Raw genomic sequence first — 20,807 nt, 5'->3', positions numbered from 1 at the left:
GATGGACATGGTAGGAAAAACTCTTGTCATGCATCATACTAAAATTGCAAAGATTATTCCATTGTTACAAAGAAACAAAGATTATTTTAAGAAGGCAAACAGATAAGTAACATGACGACAATAAAACAACCGTGCGCTGAAAAGGCTTTAGTGTGACTGTCTGCCTGTGAAAAAGTGTGTTTTAAAGGAGCACTTTTTCTCATTGTTTAACAGAGTTTACGAACGTCTGTAGTGGCACTCTGTTTGCAGTTCTTTCATTCACAAGGACATCTTATCATGATGAGAACTCCTGTTTTATGGCTGCCACAGAGCCGGGAAGCAGCAGGAACACACATACACAAAGACAATGCTTTTGTCACTCTCCTTTGGAATGTAGCAGGCCATTACTATGCAAATGAGCAAACATCTAGCCTTTTAACTACGGTGTGGGTTTACATGGGAGTGTAAGGAGCAAGGATAGTGTTAAAAAACATACAGACAGGACAAGGCTCACGTCGCAGAAAGCCTGCAGTTAAGATGAACATCTAAGATGTGGTTCACTGATCCACTTTAATTTCCTTACTTTGGAAAGAACATGCAGCTGTGTCATCCCGGGCTTTTTCTATACATTATATTACAGCCTCCTTCTCAATGTGGGGATCAGTGTAGCTTCCTCTTATCTTAATCTCCTCTACAAGCCATGAATCCAATTTGGAAGCAGTTTAGGAGTCTAGTGAGAAAAATCGACTTGTTCCAGAAACCACAATCAAATATTTATGTTCAGCCAGCTCCAGCTTCCAGGCCACTCGTTTCTATGTCACATCCAAAAGTGACCAATATGAAGCACTCTGGTGACCACTCAAGCTCAAAACTAGAGAATAAATAGGAAGGAACTGAGTGTCTACTCACAAACTAACCAACATGGGCAACCAACATCTTTGACAACCAACAACCCTTTTCATAATGATGGAGTCATTACCAATAAATACACACTCAGTTGCCAATTTATTACATACACCTCGCTCAAACTAACCTCATACAACAGTGAAGAAATAAAGGTTCCGATGTACGACAGATGAACTAGTCAAGGTCCAGTAGACAAGATCTGCCAACCCAGGGAGTGATCGTGAAAAAACTGCTGTTCTCCTGGAGAGCTGACATTATGTCAGTCTTGAGAAATATGACTTTGGTGTATCCTGGTGTGAAGACAACAGCAGTGGCTTGCATGGAAAAATATAAGCACTTAATTGTTGTGATGTGTCAAACACCACCACTGTGTATTGTCCTCATGAAGCTTCACACTGGCGAAAGCTTTTTCCAAGACCACCAGCAGCACCCGTGAATCCAGGTTTTGAATGGCATCTCCTGCTGTAACCTTCATTAACCAACATTTACAAAATACCAAAGGTGACTGGTCACATGTCAGCTTTTATCTCCCTGATGAATGAATGTCAATTCTGGTGTTCAGATAAGACTTCATGGCTGCTCTTGTCACTCAAACATTTAACAATGGATCTGATTTTATCTTTAAGAAATATACTGCTTCCTGGCTACTGGTCCAAGGTGTACATCACCTCTCACCAGATGCATGCTGGGACAGCCTCCAGCCTCCTGTGACCCTGAACACTATCAGTGAGTACAGAAAATGGATGGCTTGAAGATCAGTGAGGGAGTAGCTCACAGCCTCGGTGGTGGGTGGTGGCTAAAAGAGGAGAATACTGTACAGTATATTATCTAACAGAATAGTGTACATTCCGTCAAAGGCCATGGCGAGCGGACTGCACTTGGCTTTATGTGGTTGTCTATTGTCCTCAGAGATTAGAGCCTTGGTATTAACTCAGCCTGACTCACAGCCCTCATAAAACTACAAAACAAGTTCTTACCAGTAAGGTTAAAGCCCTCAGAAAGAAAAGTAAGAAAAATTAGCTGAAATGAGCCAACATGTGATTCAAACATCACCAAAACTTTTTCCTCTTGTTTTTCTTCTTGTTCCTACAGTTAAATGTTTGTGCAGAATGATGTAGATGCAGAGCCTGGCACTAGAAGGCTGTTTTCACATTTTATCAGCTTAAGGAAAGGAAAGTTTCTCTGATTGAAGATCCAGTTTTATCCTATAGGCATCATTTGTGACAGCACAAACAGTCTGGAAGCCAGTCCTGGTCTAGTTTTCAGTGTGATGAGGAAACTTAAAGCCTCCAGTGCTCAAACACTGACAGTGGACTGCAAGTATTTAAAATTTTGCAATGACACATAATTGCATAATCGCAGATTTGGGGTTTTTTTTTTAAATGAAGGAGAAGAAGAATAGAACTTTTTTTTGTTGAAAAACCATGATTACTCAAAGTACAGTGGTTTCTATTCAAACATGTCTGGAGGGGATCTTTAAGACTGAAGATCTGTCTTCATTGAAACAAGCAGTAATTGACACATTACTGACATGTAAATGGGATTTATGGTTCAATTTCTACAATTGCCAGCAAAATGTGTAGTACTTTCTATTTAAAGAATCACACAGAGGAATACTGTGAAGATTAAAACTGGGCCAGAAAACATGTATAAAAAAAAAAAGGCCGCCCATGTAGAGCGCAGCAATAAAAGCTCTCTTTGAAATGGTCTTTTATATCACAGCAGCATGTCCAGTCCAATCTGATCCAATGAACATCAACTCTAATCAAACCAGGAATGAAGCTGAACAACTTAACCTTTGTCTTTGTGCTGTTAAACCATCCAACTGTTCTCCACAGCCCCAGAAGACAGACACTGTGCCATACGATGAACAGCTGTGGTTAGTTTGAGGGAGTCTATTAACTCTTCTGTTTCAGACTACTTTAAGCTAACTTGGCTTTGTCCTGCTTCTCCTCTCACCTCTAAAAAGCAGACAAAACCTGACGAGGAGGAACCTTTGACACCAAACAAATAAGACAGTCACGTGTGGAATGGTACTTTCTTTGTCAGTGCGTTTGTCTTTGTGTTTTTAACAGCCCGTGAAACAAGATGTAGGGAAATATTTGGGCTAAGAGGCTGAACATTCTTCCTATTCTCGTCACCTACATGTGGTGTGGTGTCACTGTGAATGCCAGTCCTGTCTTCTCAAGCTTCACACAGTCTGGACGTGACCACGGGTACGCTGTCAACTTTTCACAAGACCAGGTTTACATCCTTTTCCACATTTGTTGTACAAACAAAATGCTATAAAGCCCCTTCAAAGAGAAAATAATAGATTTTCTGAATTCTCACTCATTCTCCTAAGCGGAATATTGTTTGCACTTGGGAGATTTTATGTGTGACTCTGTGACTGTTGATGCAGCATTTCTCCATAAGGCTGTGACACTTGTTATTTCCACAACACCTACACTGTGAATTTAAAATGTGAGGGTGTTGACAGTGGCTTATCACATAAACATAACAAGAATTGAAAGGAGTACGCCACAGAAAATCTATCTTTTATCTTTTTAGTCAATTCTCACCACAGGTAGGCCTGAAAGGCGCTTGTATAAGTGTCCCTCTTTTGTGAGGGACGGCAGCGGCAGTCAGTTTCAAGTCATGTTGTATAAAATGGATTCCAATCAGGAGCCCCAGTCATAGGGGAAAAAGTTGAAAAAACACAATCCAGTCCTCTGCTTCTGATCCATATATTCAGCACAATTTAAACAGACCAAGTCTCTCCACAACATATCTAAATACACTATCGATGTGTTATGCTTTCATCTCGTCAGAGTCTGCTGGAAGTAGTTTGGCTGCAGGAAGCATTTTCTGCCTTACTGGCCGAGAGACTATTGTTTCAAACCTATTCTGCCTGTCGATCAGGGGTGTATTGAAGGACAGGGGAAATATCTTTCATGGATGTTCTGATTCTGATTGTAGCTGCTATCCTGAAACATTTGTATCCTAGCTACGGGCTTCAGAGTTCAAGTAGACCAAACCAAAGCCAAAACGAGAGTGAATATTGGATTTAGGATAAAAACATGACTCCAAATGAACAGTAATGTTGCTCGACTGGATGTGTAAGCAACTGTTCGATTACACATTGCACTGAACAGATTTATAAGGTGGGACTACGTCAGAAGTTGTGTGAGTCCATCTTCATATCCTCCATCACTGTCTGCTACACTGCTGCCACTGTCAAGGACAAGGACAAACTGTAGTGCATCATTTGCTTTGCTGAGATGGTGACTGGCTGCAATCTGCCACCCCTCCAGGCCCCGTATGCCCTCAGGACCCAGAGGTGAGCAGGAAAGATTGTGGCCAACCCCTCCCACCCTGGACATAAACTCTTTGAAACACTCCCCTCTGGCAAGAGGCTGCGATCCATCAGGACCAAAACCACAAGCCCAGCTTCTGCTTGACAGCAGCTGACCTCATCAACAAGGCCCGGGACCCCCACTGTCACTGACTCCTGCCCCATCGATGTTACATGTTACATTAAAAGCAAGTCTCCATATCTAACTTGACGTGTTACATTAACACACATTTGCAAATCTAAAGGTTTTTATTTTCACACATTGAATATTCTTCAGTCAATATTTAGCACATCCCATCCTCTTCATTTCAAACACTTTTCATTCCAGCTTTTCATTTTAGAATATATACTTGTATATTTTACACATTTGAATTGTAAATTTCTGTTTTCTATTTGTGACTCTTGACCACCAATATCTGTAATATAGCAGACAAAAAGCAGTTTCATTTCAGTTAGACTTGTCTTGTTCAGTAGCGTGGGGTATTGTGTCAGTGTGAAAACAGCCTTTGAACCAGCAACAATGGCAAAGCCCCTGAGCAAGATTACATATTGTGCTCTCGTCATGTACCAGTATTCCACCTTTCATTGCTTATTTTCCCTGGTCCATTTTTATTTTCAACAAAGTTCTCCACTCTGTTACCTCAGGTTAGCTATCAGACACTAATTAGATAGCTTGCATGTTGCTGTAGGATCAAAAAAAGCCTCTCATCTGATTTCAGTCAAAACGGTAAAGCGGTCCCGAGAATTTCGACATGCTGCCACGTCTTTTCATTCTTTCTGACCTGGCTTTGATGAACAGCGATCTACTGTATTTGCAAACACAACACACTTGGCCTGGAGAGCTGTAATTGGAGGAGCTGTCAAGCCAGAGGAAGGGAAGGCTGAAGTTGTCTTCAAACAGCAATTTAGCGGCTCCCTTCCAGAAAGATGCAGCTGAACACCTGTCAGAGGAAAACTGTTCATTTACTGTGAATGTTTTCTGCAGTGTGTTAAAAGCTGCTGCTATTCACATGCACACCAATTTGGTATGTGTTGTTGCCTTGAGTTATGAACAGGAAGGTGATAGCTAACTGTTATGGCTGTCTTGTATCACCACTATAACCTGCATTGAAACATTGCTTCGGCCTACGCTTTCCATTTGATTATACATAGTCACGGTGATAGAGGGGTACAGGTTAGAAAAACAGACCTGGGGAATGTTTGACTCAGCAAATTGTCCAGCAAAATATGGACAGGAAATGTGCTTTCCATGGAAAAATACTGATAGAAAGGATAGAAACACACACATACACACAACTCTACTACAGTCACACTTCCACTAACTTAATCCACTTAATGTACCTGATGGTGCACCTGGACCGAATCAGTGTTATCACTCTACACACACACACACACACACACACACACACACACACTCACTCACACCCAACGTCACACACATGCATACAGAGCACAAAGACTATTGTCAAGGCAGTTGTCGGACGTCAACGTAAATTAGCACACAGAGCAGTTTCAGGGCTTCATTAGCATCCAGAACTTCTATAATTAAATGTGTGTGAGTGGCTGCTCTGTCAGATGGCATCATGTACTGAGTGTTTTTAATAGTCATTGCTTTAATGAGACTATCCATTACAACTGATATGTTCTAACAGCTTTCTCACCAGCAGCATTTCTCCCTTTCTGCTAGATACAGTAACTCTCTCTAGTGGACCCCATAATGACATTGCATACACTAAGTGATCATGGACTGGCAGTGTTCTAAGCAACTTTGCTTTTTGCTAACACATTTTACAACTTACACTTGTAGGAACAAGCTCTCACAGTCAAAGACTGAATGGTTCTAAACAAGTCAGACAGCTTCACTAATTATTCATGATTTTGAGGTGTCATAAGCTCTTAATCAAGTTCCAATTTTCTATCAGCTCCTGCACAGAAATTTGTTTGTGGGACAGAGCACCTGGGTCTGAAAAGCGTAAAGAAATGCGGAGGTGCATTAAACCTGCAATCTTTCTAATGGCCAGCAGGGGGCAATTAAAATGACTGAAAAATTAAGTCCAATTGTATGAAAGCTTGTGACTCTACTTCTCACTTGATTTGACAGTTTCCTCACGAGTTTATGGTCTCAATCACTAGTTTTAAGTTTTCTTCAATACAGCATGATGTTGTAAATGATGGTCCCATTAAGAGCAAAACAGATGATAAAGCAGGGTATGATTTAGGGCGTGGCTCCCCTGAGATTGACAAGTTGCTACCACTTCATGTCCTCAGGTTCTTGGTCAGATCCAAGGTGTAGGTGTTTTATGTTTTTCCCAGCTCCATCCTCTCATGCAAATATGGTCAATTCTGGCTCCACAAAACCAAGATGATAACAGCCATAATACCAGACCTGAGGCTTCAAAACAGCAGCCCACAAACCAGTGTGTTATATCACAGAGACCACGTCCACTATTCATTACACAGTCTACCCTCACTCACTGTGCATTGTGTATGCACCCTGTCATGTGTATGAGACACAGAAAAAATAAAGAGTCCTCCTGTGCTGAAATAGTTGTACCTGGCCCTGGGGTTATTCAGAAATATGCACAACATAAACTAAAATGCTGGGTCAATGCAGGGGCCCTCTACAAAACAGGGCCACAATAATTCAGAGCACATCTGAGTTCATATTGTACTTTAGTGGTAAAAAAAAATCCCTTATGTGCTATTAACCAAATTACCAAAACCACTTGACATTTGTGGGCCTTGAGGCCCTTTGCCCAGTTGGTAATCCAGCTTTGATGCTGAAGTGTATCTGCCTGTAATATCTCACATTAACGTTTGACCACCAACTGTTTCGCCCACAGGACATAAGCACTATGCAGAACTTTCACAGGCTGCAGTACTATGAGAAGTTCAATATGAACACGGAATATACAGAAATAAGTGCTGCAACAATTTTTTTCATTGCCAAATAATCACATTTTTTTCATTAGTCATTTATTTCTATGAAATATCATAAAACTGAAAAATAACCATGAAAACCTAGTCCAAGGGGTCATCACCAAATGTCTTGTTTTGTTCAACCAAGCCCCAAACTCAAACAGTCAGTTTGCAATGATCTATAACACAGAAAAGTATCTCACTTCAGACACTGGAACCGACGAATGTTTTTGCACTTTTCCCCTATTTTTGCTTTAAAAATGACTTCATCGATTATCACAATAGTTGCATATTCCTCTTCTGTCAATAAATGACTGCACAAATGGTTTAAGCTCTAGTATCACTATATAATATTCTTGTGATTTTGGTGATTGTGGTCCTTTTAAAAAAGTACCACAAAAAAAATTCACAGACAAGACAAGACAAGACAGAGTATACAACTGACATTTGTTGTTGCTGTCAAAACCACAAAGGGATGGTGATAAACACAAAGAAAGAAATGGAAAGAAATTGCATTTTGTGCCACACTGTCTCAATAACAGCTCCGCAATCTTAAAAGCTGTTGCTCAATTAATAACAACATGCCATTAGTATATCCTCTTTAAGGATGAAAAAATGTGAGATTGAAAGAAAACAGTGTTTCCAAGCTGAAAAAAAGCTAGAAGTACAAAGCTTCTGGTAATCATCAGCTAATCAAAGAAATATTTACCTCACATTTAAAAGATTGATTTAAGCCCTAAAAATGTCTCTGAACAAGGCAAAATACCCAAGTTCTGATGATTCATACTTATCAATGGCTCTGGGGAACTCTTCCCCTGGGCCTTTGTCTTCTGGAAAGTGCTGATAAAACGAAGGTCATCAGGGTCTTACATTTTCTTATCCTATCATCATATTGATCATCTGTGTGATTTTAGTTTGCTCATAGTCTGCTCTTCCTGTTCTTTTAACATCATCCCAGTCTAATTTCTCCTCCTTTAGGGTCAGTCGCTGTTTAGCCTCTTGTACAGTATATACCAAATTTGATCCATGTGATGGTGTACCAAATGCTCCATCTGGACTGCAGCACTTGACCCTGTAACTTATGGCCTCATTGTTAGTGCACATGGTTTTTAGGGACTGGGTGAGACTGGTTGAACTCCTCCTTGACAAACAGAACACACTGACATGGTTGGTCAGAGCAGTCGAAATCGGCACCGATAGATCGACTGTTAAATATTATTATTAAACCGTAGCAACTGAGTAATTTATTTTCTATTTAAGTGTGCACATACAGAAACCCAGCTGGAATGTGGTGACATGTACAAAAGGCTAATAAACAAATGTTCACCAGAAGAAATCTAGCTGTGAAAACCAAGTCTTTCTAGTCTTTTACACCATTTTTCTAAAACTGGGGCATTTACTTGACATTTAAGTGATCAGCTGACAGCAGAGAACCGACACTATCCAGGTTACTTAAGTGGCATCTCCTTGATTTTGTTTGCCAATGATCCAGCATTGCTGAAGCTGCCCTCACTCATCTTAATAAACACATTAGGCCTGTTCCCAAGCCCTAATTTGGCATGACACACTAAAATACTTGTTCATTCAGGCTTTTCTGGTCATCTGGAGCACTTCTATACTTAGATCCATCCTGACTTTCTGGAGAATTACATGCTTTCATCCCTCTTTACTTTGACTGCTGCAGTGGCCTGTTTGTTTACCTTAGCCAAAAAGAGAATGCCTCAAGTGTGGTGAGAGTGCTGAAGCAAAGCTTTTACCTACAACAAAGAGAAGGGTCCAATATCTCTCTCTCCTCACTGATGGCTTCACTAATTTTTGGAGTGATTTTGTGCCAATCTTTTCCTGGCCTGGCTCCAGGTTATCTCAGTGAACTTTTGACTGCTTAACAGACTACAGATTGCATGACTGACCCGACTGTGTCCAGGACAAAGACTAAAGGTGGCTGAGCTTTGCCATCATGGCTCCGTGGCTTTGGAGCTACCTGCTTGAATCTGAGGCTGGCTGTGTCTCTATCTTCTTCCATAAATCTCTTCCTGACACTTACATTTCCTTACGGCCTTGAAATAATCTCTTATCTCTAATTGTTTGTTATTCGAGTTACTGTTTACGCTACTTTTTTAGTTTGCCATATCTGGTATTGGCTTTATCGTTCAGTCATTGCATTGATCTTTAAATTATCCTTGTGATGTGCTAAAAATGTTTTTTGATAAGAACATTAACCACTTCTGCATCTCACAATCCCCTGGAAATTATAATGTGGCTGAAAGAAAAGGAGAATACAAGTAAGTATTTTTTTCCCCCATTGTTTCAAATTTGAGTGCTTTTGAATCTACTTCTTTTAACTGAGTTATATTTGCTTCATTATTTCATCTTCCATGTTTTCCAAAAAGCATTTTTATGTTTTTGGTTTTTACATTTATTCTCCCGTTTTTATTGTGCTCTAACACTATATCTGGCATCTTGTTGAATATAAATTGATTACTTGTGAATCACAGATCACAACCAGTGAATGTCCTCCAAATTTAGAGTCTGGAGTTTGGCAGAGCTGATTATGCTGTGCACCACAGCTCAGTCAACTGATGATCGCTATGTATCTCCAACAAGGTCCACCATTGATACATCAGTTTAGATTAAGGACAAGGTCAGGGTAAAGACCATCTTGGGATTTGTATGCAGCCTGCAAGCAGTGTTGCCTTAGAGGCTAAGCTTAGGGAAACAAGGTCCCCTATTGTAGTTTTCAGAGTTAAGTGCAGTGGTCACAAACAATACGTCCTGGTACATGCAGGCACTGTGGGACAGGCTTTCTGAGCCAATTTCTCTGTCAGTGTCAATGGTACCAACACGGTTGTGCTTTTAATAGACTGCACAGTCCACCAGCACAGACTGGATGTCCATACAGTTAGCAGAAAAAATAATCTATTAATATTCCTCCTTTTTGGCAAGAACATCAAGAGAAAGTAGGCTTTTTGTACAAATTGGCAGTGTTTTCTGGTAAATGAAGCATATTTTCTATCCACCAACAGTTGCTAAAATTCAATTATAACTTATACAACAAATTCACACTGGTCACTGCCGCCTGGAGGAGTGGACTGGTGGAGGAAGATTACAGGAGTAACACACAAACCAATTCTCACAGCAAAAAAAAAAAAGAAAGAAAGAAAGAAAAAAAAAGCTAATTGAATTGGATGCATACTTACGTTACGTGTCTTTACTCAGCCTTAAAGTGGCAATAAGCTCATTATGTACCAACCAGCCAGCGGACTACCTCTGGTTTTTGTTCTTTCAAAAATGCAAGTGGTCAAGGTCACGTCTGAGTCAATGAGGAATGTTTGTGAGGACTGACTCAGGCCACGTAATATAGGATGGATGCCAGTGCCAAGTAAATTCCTAAGGCACTTCCATGCATGCTGGGAAACCCCAGAATCCTCCAAAGTATAAATCAATGGATCTCAACTGGGGGTCTGAATTACCCGCCATGGCTTTGAATTCCAGTGATCCGTTAAGGGTTTCCAGGTAGTTTCAGGGGTTAAGAGTTCACGACAGTGACATTCATTATTATTCTAAACAGTGAATTAAAAGCAACTAATTTATCAACTAAAATCTTAATGACTAAAAAGTTTGTGGCTACACTGGGTCAATTTATGTTTTGTTATAAACCAAGTAAAATAAGCCATAAAATACATTCTTGTTGTTGTGACTGAGCACTTTCTGGGGTATCAGTCAGGAAATTAAAGATCAAACCTGATTCATCCTGCTTTCAAAGTTTGCCTCATTAGTATCCTTTCAGTGGACACTTTCAACACAAACAACAAAGATTGTTTTCACAAAACATACCACAAACTCTTCTTAATCTTAACTGAAGGCCAGCTTCCTTGTAAAAGGAGAGGATCTAGAATTTTTTTGAGATTAACATTATATTCAACACTGTTGCTACACAGCTGGCCAGATGTTACACACCCCAGTCCTCTGGCACATCAAGCAGGTCAAATCCAACAGTGAACAGCCGCATCTGCAGGCGCCATTTAAACCCAAACCTTCGACCATGACCACTCAACATGTCCAGTCTGAGATAACACACACATTCAATTGCTGGGCCCAACTGTTCCGACAGAGACTCTCATTACCGGCTGCAACAGACACAAGTGAACACCAACTAATACAAGACAAAGCAGGGAAGCTATGGCCGAACTGCTCTTTCATGGAAATATGACCAGATCAGAAAAATGGGTTTGATGATGAATCTTACGGATGCTACAACAAGATGTGAGGAGATGGATATGGAATAATAAAAAAAAACTTTATATCCTCTAATGAGATGCTAACTTCACTATGTGGAATGACCAAGATGGAGTCAGAGAGAGAGAGAGAGAGAGAGAGAGAGAGAGAGATGAGTTGAAAGAGACATGAAAATGAGTCGGAGCGGATCAGCATCACTCCATTCAGCCTCGGTCCCTCTGCAGGTCTCTGCTCTCACTCTACTCAAACCACAGACTGGAGCAGTAAACTCACATCATTCATGTTTCAACTCTTTTTTCTGCTAAAATCATTTACACACTCAGGCACAATATTTCCTTCACTCACACCGCATCAGGTTTAGCAGGTAATATGTCATTTTACCACGCATAATTATATCTTCGTCGGAAGAAAAATCACCAAACCCGACAAGACCGAAAACTTAGCCAACAACAAAGACAGAAATGTTCTGATGTAAAGTTGTTCTGAACAGGTCTGGGTTTGTTCCCGAGGCCGTCGTTTGACGACATGTCAGCGGTTCGCGGTTACACTGAAGCGGCGGCAGGTCTGAAGCCTGTTCACATAAAAGAGTTCACACATGGAGCTTCAACGGAGAACCTATCAACCCACATTTTTCACCATTCAAGAAAAAACAACTGACCTTCAATTAAGTCAGTTTAAAAACGTCAGTATATATTTTTTTTATTAAACATTTATTAAGCTAACTTCCATATAAGTTGCCGTTTTGCTCTCTGCTGTCGACGTTCGGACAACGACAATATGAAGACTAACTTTCACATAATTGAGGTCAAAGAATAAAGGGAAAATTGAGAAATTTGTTAGAATTTTAAGAAAAAATGGCCTGTTTTTCATAAATTCATACAGGTAAGAGTTTCCAAAAACTGGCCCGGGGAGCGGCTGAAGAAAGCCTCATATGAATTAAAGTTGCTAACTAGCTCAGTGCCTCCATGTTTCCTCACTTTTAGCATAAAACAGCGTAAAGCGGCGCCCTGCCCTCCGCAGCACAGTGACAGCCTGCAAATCACTCAGTTCAATCAGGCGACATCTCACACGATAAGAGCTTCAAAATAATCCACACTCCGACCACTGAGCAACAACGTGGACAGAAAAACGTGGAAAATGGAGACGAGTATCTGAACAATAGTTTCGTGTGCTGTAAAGCCGCTGAAGGGCCAGTAAAAGCAGCGTAAAGCCAGTGCCACTTACCGCTGTGCCAAGGATGGAGCTTTAACAAGAGCAGCCCACGGAGGCGGACTGCTGCTCTCCGTGTCGGTCCCCTCTGAGCCGTCCTCACTCTGCCTCTGCCGCGCGCGCTCTCTCTCTCTCCCGTGCAGTCCTTACGTCTCTCTACCAGCCCCCCGTCCCACGGCCCCCACTCACCAAATCAACAAATTGAGGAGTTGAACTGGCTGCTGATTGGTCATTACAGTGCCGTCAGTGATTAAAGGCGCGCACGCCCACTCACGCGCACAGGAACACACATCATAGGCTCAGCCTTCACCCCAATTCCAACTAACAGACACATTTCAAGCTGGCTGACTGCTTTCTTAAAGGAGCACTCTGGGTTATTTGAACACTGACATGTTGTTTCTGATGAGCTTTGATTATTACAGCCAGAGCCTCCAGGAGTCACCGCTGAATCTGTGAAGTGTCACAGTATTCCGGATCATTAAAGATGCACTATGTGATCATGTTGACATTTTGAAATTTAAAGCTGCACCAATCAAAATGTATATATCAACAATAAATCAAGTTAGTATGTGTAATTTTAATGGTGTTGCTCTATAAACTCACAGGTTTATCAGCCTACTCTGTAGTTCCCGTCCATTCTCTTCCCTGTATAGTGTCTTTAAGATCATTGTTTTGATTTCACGACCCATAACTTTACTGTTGTGGTTCAGCCTTATCACTCTCTCATACTTTGTTGTCAGGTGCAATAGGCAGGCAATCTCTAAACTCGCTGCATGTGACCAGCCCAGAGACAAACAGCACTCGTCAGCAACAAATTCACGCCCCCTTAGTCAGTTAATAACATTTTAAAGGGATACATGGAGTTTTTTGAGGTGGGCTTGTGTGTTGTCATTAACCATAGTCAGTGTATTACTTACAGTGGACAGTGATCAGCTCATCCCAGTGTGGAGAGGCAACATTAGCAGAAGCAAGCAATGTACTACTGTGTATGGGTGCAGCAGCAAAATGCATTTTAGCCACCCTAGAAAAGGGTGTTTAAGTGTACACTATATTTAGAATATTTTCACTGCTGTGCTTTGCCATCAGACAACCCTTTCCAACAGGTACCTGAAGCTGTTACCCGCAAATTCCATTGGGCACAGCTGCATCACATTCAGGCTGTGACAAGCCGATCGCAGCCATTCCAGACAATGCTTATGATTCCATTATGGATGCCGCGTCAAGCTACACAGAGCAAGTTGAGCCAGGCAGGATGTCGGACACAGGAAACGCCAAGAGAAACCAGTCAAATTTCAAAATAAATCACACTGTGTGGACTCCTGGTTGTGTATCAACAATGAATACAATCAAAACAGACAAAAACAAAACCATTTAAGTACATAGCCTACTTAGAAGCACAAACATCAAGAAAAAAAAGACAAAATCGTCAAAATCTGAGCAAGTCAACAAGATCAGGAAGGCAAAATGCTCCGCTTCTGAAACGCTGTCGATGGGGTATTAAGCTGTGCGGAGGATGGAAATTGGAAAAACCAAATTGCATCGCAGCCAGAAAGTGATGCAACCATTCCCGGTGGAAGATCCCAGTTATATCGCTCTCTCTAAAGCCACCAGACTGCACTGCACACAAAAGCCGTAATTTTACCACGTAAAATGTCTACCGCTGCCTCGATCGGTTAGTCTGTTTGTGTTATTGTGGAATTTTGGTGTTTTAAAGGGCAGCTAACCCCGCTTTCTGAAATACAAAATAACTGTTTTTGTCAAAGGAGTCTGGTGAATTTGGAAAAAGCAATGCTGTGTATGACAGCTTCAGTTACACTTTGGAAAGAGTTGTCTGATGGAAAAGTAAGGCACTGAAAATTCTACATATAGTGAACAGTGATGATTTTTTTTAGGTGGGCCTTCTTTTTTTTTTTTTTTTTTTTTTGCTTTTTTTTTTAGATGTTTGTAGGTACTTTTTGCTGCTGACCCCACTCACTGCAGTCCCCCTGATCGTTGCTTTGTTCTGCTGTTTTGGTGAACAGCAAATTTAGTCATTTAAATTCATTTGAATGAATGGATATGTTTAACATAGATTTGTGTCCTGTTTAGTGCCGGCAGGATTATTTGCTACTTTTTTTTTTTTTTTTTTTTTTCAGGGATACTTTGTGCCAGTCCACCAGAGTTAAACTGCTACAAAATGGAAAGAAAGCAAAAATCAGGTGCACAGACACATGAGGGAAGAGAAACTGTTGGTGTTCTTTAAATTCTCTCAGTGCCAGTATGAAACAGGAAGACGTTACACCTGAAAGTGAACATTAAGTTGTGTTTACTTTGTTATTCAGAGTTAAGTGAGTAATTCATCATCTTGGAGTAGCACCAGTCATTCCCGAGAAAGACACAGAACCAGGTAAGTTAACAGATGTACAGCATTACTGTGTGTGTGTTTGTGAGAGTGACAGAAACAGAGACTTGACTTTTCATTTAGCGCCATCATCAGGTCAACATTTCAATTTCTCAAAGCTTCTGTTAAATACCCCTTTACGTCTAATGATGTTCTATTGTCAGCATCGCTCTTTATGTGCCCAGCACGTCTTTTGTTCATACAGTAGCTGCAGATGTGTGATGGTTGATACTATTGTCATAATCAGTGAGGGATGTACTCAGAGATATAGTGCTTTCAGTATGAAATATGCATATTTTTTTCTCTTTAATTATGCTTTTAATTTAGGTTTTTTATATTGCAGCAGGCAGGATGTGCCACCTTCTCCAGGTGGAATGCTTGCCGTATAATTTCTTCTGCACAAGAACCTGATATTTGGCCAGCAGGTTACTTTAGAGACTGAATGTTGAAGTTGTTTTTGGGAGAATTTCAGACAGTCTTTGCCTTCAGAGTTTCCTTTCCACGAGCCATGTGCTTGTGTAGACTACATGTGATTATATCTGTCTGGAGGCTGCTGGACTGTGGGGAACGGAATACGTTATTGATCAGAAACAATGCTATGTTTAGTTGTGATAAAGTTTTATTTCTGTTGCTACAGTAATTACTTTTCAGCCCCTTAGCCAGCTTTTACAGATCCAGCCTCTGTCTGTGTCCAACTTATGGAAATTAACCTTTTGTGCTGGAAATAAACATTATGGTAGACTGAATGTAATTACTGAAAGAGAAGGATATAGAAAGTTTTCCTACATAAAACGGCCAGCAAAAGTACAATATTGATAATATAGGAAATCCGACTGCACCCAAAGGTCTCTTCCTCTAGAAGTGCAAACTAATTGCAATCATACCTACAGTCTCATGCTTTAAAACAGGCACCGTATTTCACTCAATAGTCTAACATACTTTACAGGAAATGAAAATGATTCTGATGGCTGCAACAATCATGGCCCTGATCCTCGACGTGTAGAGCTGGGGTCTTAGTTATCCTGCTCACTGTGTAGTGCCACTTGAGACTGCACAACCTCTCCACTTGTGGATCCACGGCTCTCATCCATTTCAGCTCCTCAGGGACAGTCTGTCCTCCTCTGGCCCTCATCGGCCCTCACATGATTGCTGAAGTTTGATGCTGATACTGCATTTAGTGCACCGATGAAATGGTTTTTATTGTTGTTCGCCTCTGTTTTCTAAATTTCCTTGTTGGGGTGTTCAGTCGTCCACAGCTAACAGCCTGAAGAGTGTCTGCCCACTGCTGTGAGCTTGTTGCTTTTGTAAAGGATTATGCTAATAACAAGTGGAACTGGAATGGGATTTTAATTTCAGGACAATCACAAAAGGAATTTATTTATTTAGGTTTGAACAAATCAGCAGTGTGCACATGCTCCTGAACCAGAAATAAGGTTTCCTAAATTCTAAGGTTTCCTAAGGTTTCCTAAGATATAAGGTCACTTATTTCTCTTTCAATTTTTAAAAACAAACTTCTGAGAGAGGAATCGTTTGTGAATCAGGTCAATTGTTCAGCTAAACCTTAATTATATCCTGAAGGGCAACTTGGTTGTAAGCAATACCACAGAAAGCTAGCAAACAAAACAACATCAAACAAAGGCAGAGGGAAAAATGGAACCAGTTAACATGAGGTGAGTCATTCTGGGGAAGACTGTTCAAATTGCCTTCTCTTCTTCTTCACAATGCGATTATCCCTCTATCCCCATCTCTCCCCTCATCTCCCCTCCCCTTCCCCTTGTCCTGTGCACAAGCATGAACACCACTTGTTGATGATTGGCTGCAGTAGTGGTGTGTGGCTCAGTGTGAGCCACTGTGTTTGTTTCCCATTTACAGAGCCAGGGCTGTGTACAAAAATAGGATTTTTTTGGGGAGGGGATTTCAGCACATGCACAGAGCAGACCATCAGGAGATTTTCGCTGAATTTCAAATTCAACAAATATCAACAATCTTTCTCCAGAATGACTCACCCCACCTTTAAAATTCTGTGGGGAAACGATGAAGAAGAAAATCCTTGAAAATATCAATTTAGTAATTTAACTGAGAAAAGACGAATATTTGAGGAGAAAAGTTTTGTAGAATTTGAGCATGGAAATTCTTTCTGGACTGCTGGGAACAGTAGACCACACATGACAAAATAATCTGCCATCAGAGGTCCACTTATCAGACCTTTGAGCTTAGGCCATTTGGTTACATATAAAATTGCATTATCTCTAAATATCTAAAGGTACGCCAGCTTTTGTACCTCTAAACTACCTTTGAAAGTATATTTATCCACCCAAGTAATGAAAAAGTACCTTAAAACAAAGGATTTTCTCGTTAACTCCCACTGTCTGGGGGAGGTGTTGGCAGTCCTTTCACCAAGACTGTGTGAACAGTATGACCTCCAGTGTTATATCTGAAATTACATTTCACCTTTATGCTGGATCAGAAGGTACACATCTACTCTCATGAGGACCATTATCTGCCTGTTATGCTACATCTGTGAAAAATATGCTTTATGGACAAAAATGTACTGCCGTACCTGTATTTGTGTGCACTGGGCACCTGAATGTAGATTGGCATAGTCATTATAGTTAGAAAGGATGTTCAGCTTCCCGTAAAACTGCCTGACACTTAGCATCTTCCTCTTCCTGGCGATGCTGTCGGCACCGATTAGCAAACAAATCCCAGAAAAAAACAATACTGTGGCTCATAGCGTTTCTACGTGCAATCTATATTTTGATTAGAGTTTCTGTCCTCTAAGCTCGCCACTTGGATCACTTGCACATGCTGTAAGTGCTTCGACTTAACCAGTGGCATTACTTCTGTCTCACGAACAGCTCTGCCTCTGAGAAATACTGGAAACACTAAAACAACACTGATTCAAAGCAATGCCCTCAGCATTTTGTGGATTATTCTTGCCATTATGAGAGCCACGAATGCTTGATGTTTGTGGTAGATTCTGTAAAACATTCCAATTCAATGTGTGTCTTTTCAGCTGTTGAGTTAAAGGCTTTGGTTAAAAACACAAGTCAAGGAAAAAAAATGGTATTTAAACCTGATTGAAGTGATACAAAAATAATGATTTTTATGCTGTCCCTCTACTCACAATGACTCGGTCGAAAATTATGAAACTGCAAGTGCTGTTATTCAAAGAAAATCTAAAACTTCTTTTTGAATGCACAAAAATGAACAAGAAACTAAAAACACTCACTGTGTTACTGTGCCCATGGTGGTTTCTGATTGGCTGGCAGGTTAATATTGTACATCAGGAGACCTCAGACAGCTCAACTCATGCAATCATTGTGCAGGCTAAATTTTTTTCTTTTCTGACTTAAAACACTCATTACTGTGTGTTTTCCTGTACGTGTCAGTTCTCTGTACCTGTTTCTGGAGTACTGTCTGTCTGGTACCCATTGAATGGGCCCCCTGGCCTTTACTTTGCTTTATAGATTTGGTGGACTTGGTAATGTGGTCTTTTAAATAAATTTAAATAACACATTGTGAAGTTGTGTTTTTTTTTTTTTTTTTAAATGCGTAATTTTCTAAGGAGTTTAGATAGAGGTTAATGGGTAATATGAATTGCTGAATAAATTTGATGCAGATCCCCACATGTATTTAGCCTTCAGAGTATTTCTCAGAGCTCATGCTTTCATGAATTCACAATTGAATATCTGAACGGCTTATCTAGATTGAAGATTTTATTGATGCACAACAACATATAGGATATTTCTTGACTTGTCCTTCTATATTACAAGCTATTGTGTATTGCTTTCAGTTGTGATGAGCATGAGAAAAATAGGATAATGCTGGGCACATGTATATTAGAAGCTATTTCACTTCCATGGAACTAAAGCTTTTTCCAGGAATTAGTTAACCTGAAGAACAAGAACTTCAGGCTTGAGGAAACAGTGGTATGTATTTTTAAATCAGGTTCTTGTTCAAACATCATAAAGAAATGTCAGGCGTTGACTGGCTTTAAAATATAATCATGTCACATGTTCTTGAGACTTAAAGCCAGCCACCTACAATGGCTGCAAATATCACAGGACGCAAACATTTTACATAAGATGCATTGAAAATGACTATTGTTTCTTTCACTAATTCAGTCCGTCTGTGAATATTTGAGAGGATTCTCTCAGGCTTAGCACAGGAATCTCTAATCCGCCTTAAATCAGTTACACCATATTGGCTGACTGGCTCTGGCAATGCTGTTTACTGTTCCCTGCCAAGACAAAGTGAAAAACTGGAGCTCTGACTGAATAAGGGTGCTGGGATGGAAGCAGGAAAATTAGCTTTTCGTTCGGGCTCTTTCTGTCGCTATATAAACACGGGGGTGGACATTTTCCACAGCATGATGGCACAATTTCAGTTACTCTTTTCTTGAAAATGAAATTGAGAATTGCGTTAGTATCCTTTTAATACTCGTTTTTATTCATTCACCTTGTTTAATCAGGAAAGTTGCTGAACATATTCCCCTTAGGGAACCAAGGAACAGCTGAGTAAAACAGTTTTAAGCCAATAATTGTTGGATTTTGGAAAAGGAGGAAGCTAAAGAAATGTGTAAAACATGAACAACACAGAATGTGGTCATTTGCTAATCCTTTCTGACATGCACTCAATTGAAAATGGCACAAAGAGTATATTTAATGTTTGACTTCATCAGCTTTATTGATTTTTGCAAATATATTCGTATGCTGAATTTGCAGCAACATGTTTGAAGATAGTTGGGATTGTAGCAACTGAAGACTGGGAAAGATATGGAATGCTCCAAAAACACCTGTTTGGAACATTCCACAGGTAAACAGGTTGATTGGTAACAGGTGATAGTATCATGATTGGGTATGAAAGGGCCATCCTGGAAAGGCTCAGTGGTTCACAATCGAGGATGGAGCGAGGTTCACCACTTTGTGAACACATGATTGTATAAAGGATGTTACTACGGGCTCTGGAACACGTCTTAAAGCCGTAAATGCAATTTGTTTGCAAAGAGTTAATTCTGTTTTTATTTACCTTTAACGTCCCAAGAATTGGAAATAGAACTTAGATACCCCATTTCTATCTGGTATTACCATAAACAAGAGCCAGTCATTTGGCAGCAGGGCTTCCTGCAAGCAAATGACCAGCAGAGCTTTTTTTTTTTCCTTTTAGTCTATTTTTGTCTTTCTCACAAAATATTAAATGCAAATTTTATGCAGTTTTTCTGCTATATTCATATTATGGATATTTTATTGCCGGCTGCTTAATCAATATGTAACTGTCCAAACTTTCCTTTTAATCCTCTGACTCTGAAACACTCTTGTCCACATATACTGCGACCGTCTTTCATCATCCTCAATGCTCGTGCTGTTTATGGCCAGGAGTCACTTCACAGTCATGCATCTTTGTTTTCATACTGGACACACACACAGTCACCTTGTCATCTTGAGTTTGATGTTCAGGGACTGCTCCAAAGTCCTTAACAGTAACAAAAGAATATCAGAATGTCTGCACAAACTTTCAAACTACTAGGAATAATTCACACAGCCTCTGCTTCTATGCTCGTATCTCATTCAAACTTACATTTTGGGGAAAATATGACTAAATTAACTTCCTCTCCTGCCCACCTTTGGCTTCTCTGTTGGCCAGGAGGCCTGCTTCAGGGAGCTGATCTCCAGCACTAGAATAGTTGGATTTAATGGAGTCATTCAGGCACAATAACTGTCAAAAAGAAATAAAAAGCAAGAGGAACAGAAAGGAACAGAAAAACAATACTTGTCATACACATGTATAACCCAGTGGCCCTGCCATGCATGTGACAGGCAATCAAGCAATTATACAGACAAA

General features: G+C 40.3%; 1 protein-coding gene across 1 annotated transcript in view; it reads right to left on the bottom strand.

Annotated features, from left to right (window-relative positions):
- The window catches only part of LOC143329365 (cadherin-6-like), an 81,368-nt gene extending 68,635 nt beyond the window's left edge, over window positions 1-12,733 (bottom strand). Inside the window, exon 1 of the mRNA XM_076745215.1 lies at window positions 12,599-12,733. The gene's annotated coding sequence lies outside the window, so the exon portion shown is untranslated. The remainder of the gene's footprint in view (window positions 1-12,598) is intronic.
- Window positions 12,734-20,807: the final 8,074 nt, after the last annotated feature.

This window comes from Chaetodon auriga, chromosome 12, assembly GCF_051107435.1.
Source record: "Chaetodon auriga isolate fChaAug3 chromosome 12, fChaAug3.hap1, whole genome shotgun sequence".
NCBI lineage: Eukaryota > Metazoa > Chordata > Actinopteri > Chaetodontiformes > Chaetodontidae > Chaetodon > Chaetodon auriga.
The sequence above is the reverse complement of the archived record's forward strand: the minus strand, read 5'-3'. Positions and strand labels throughout refer to the sequence as shown.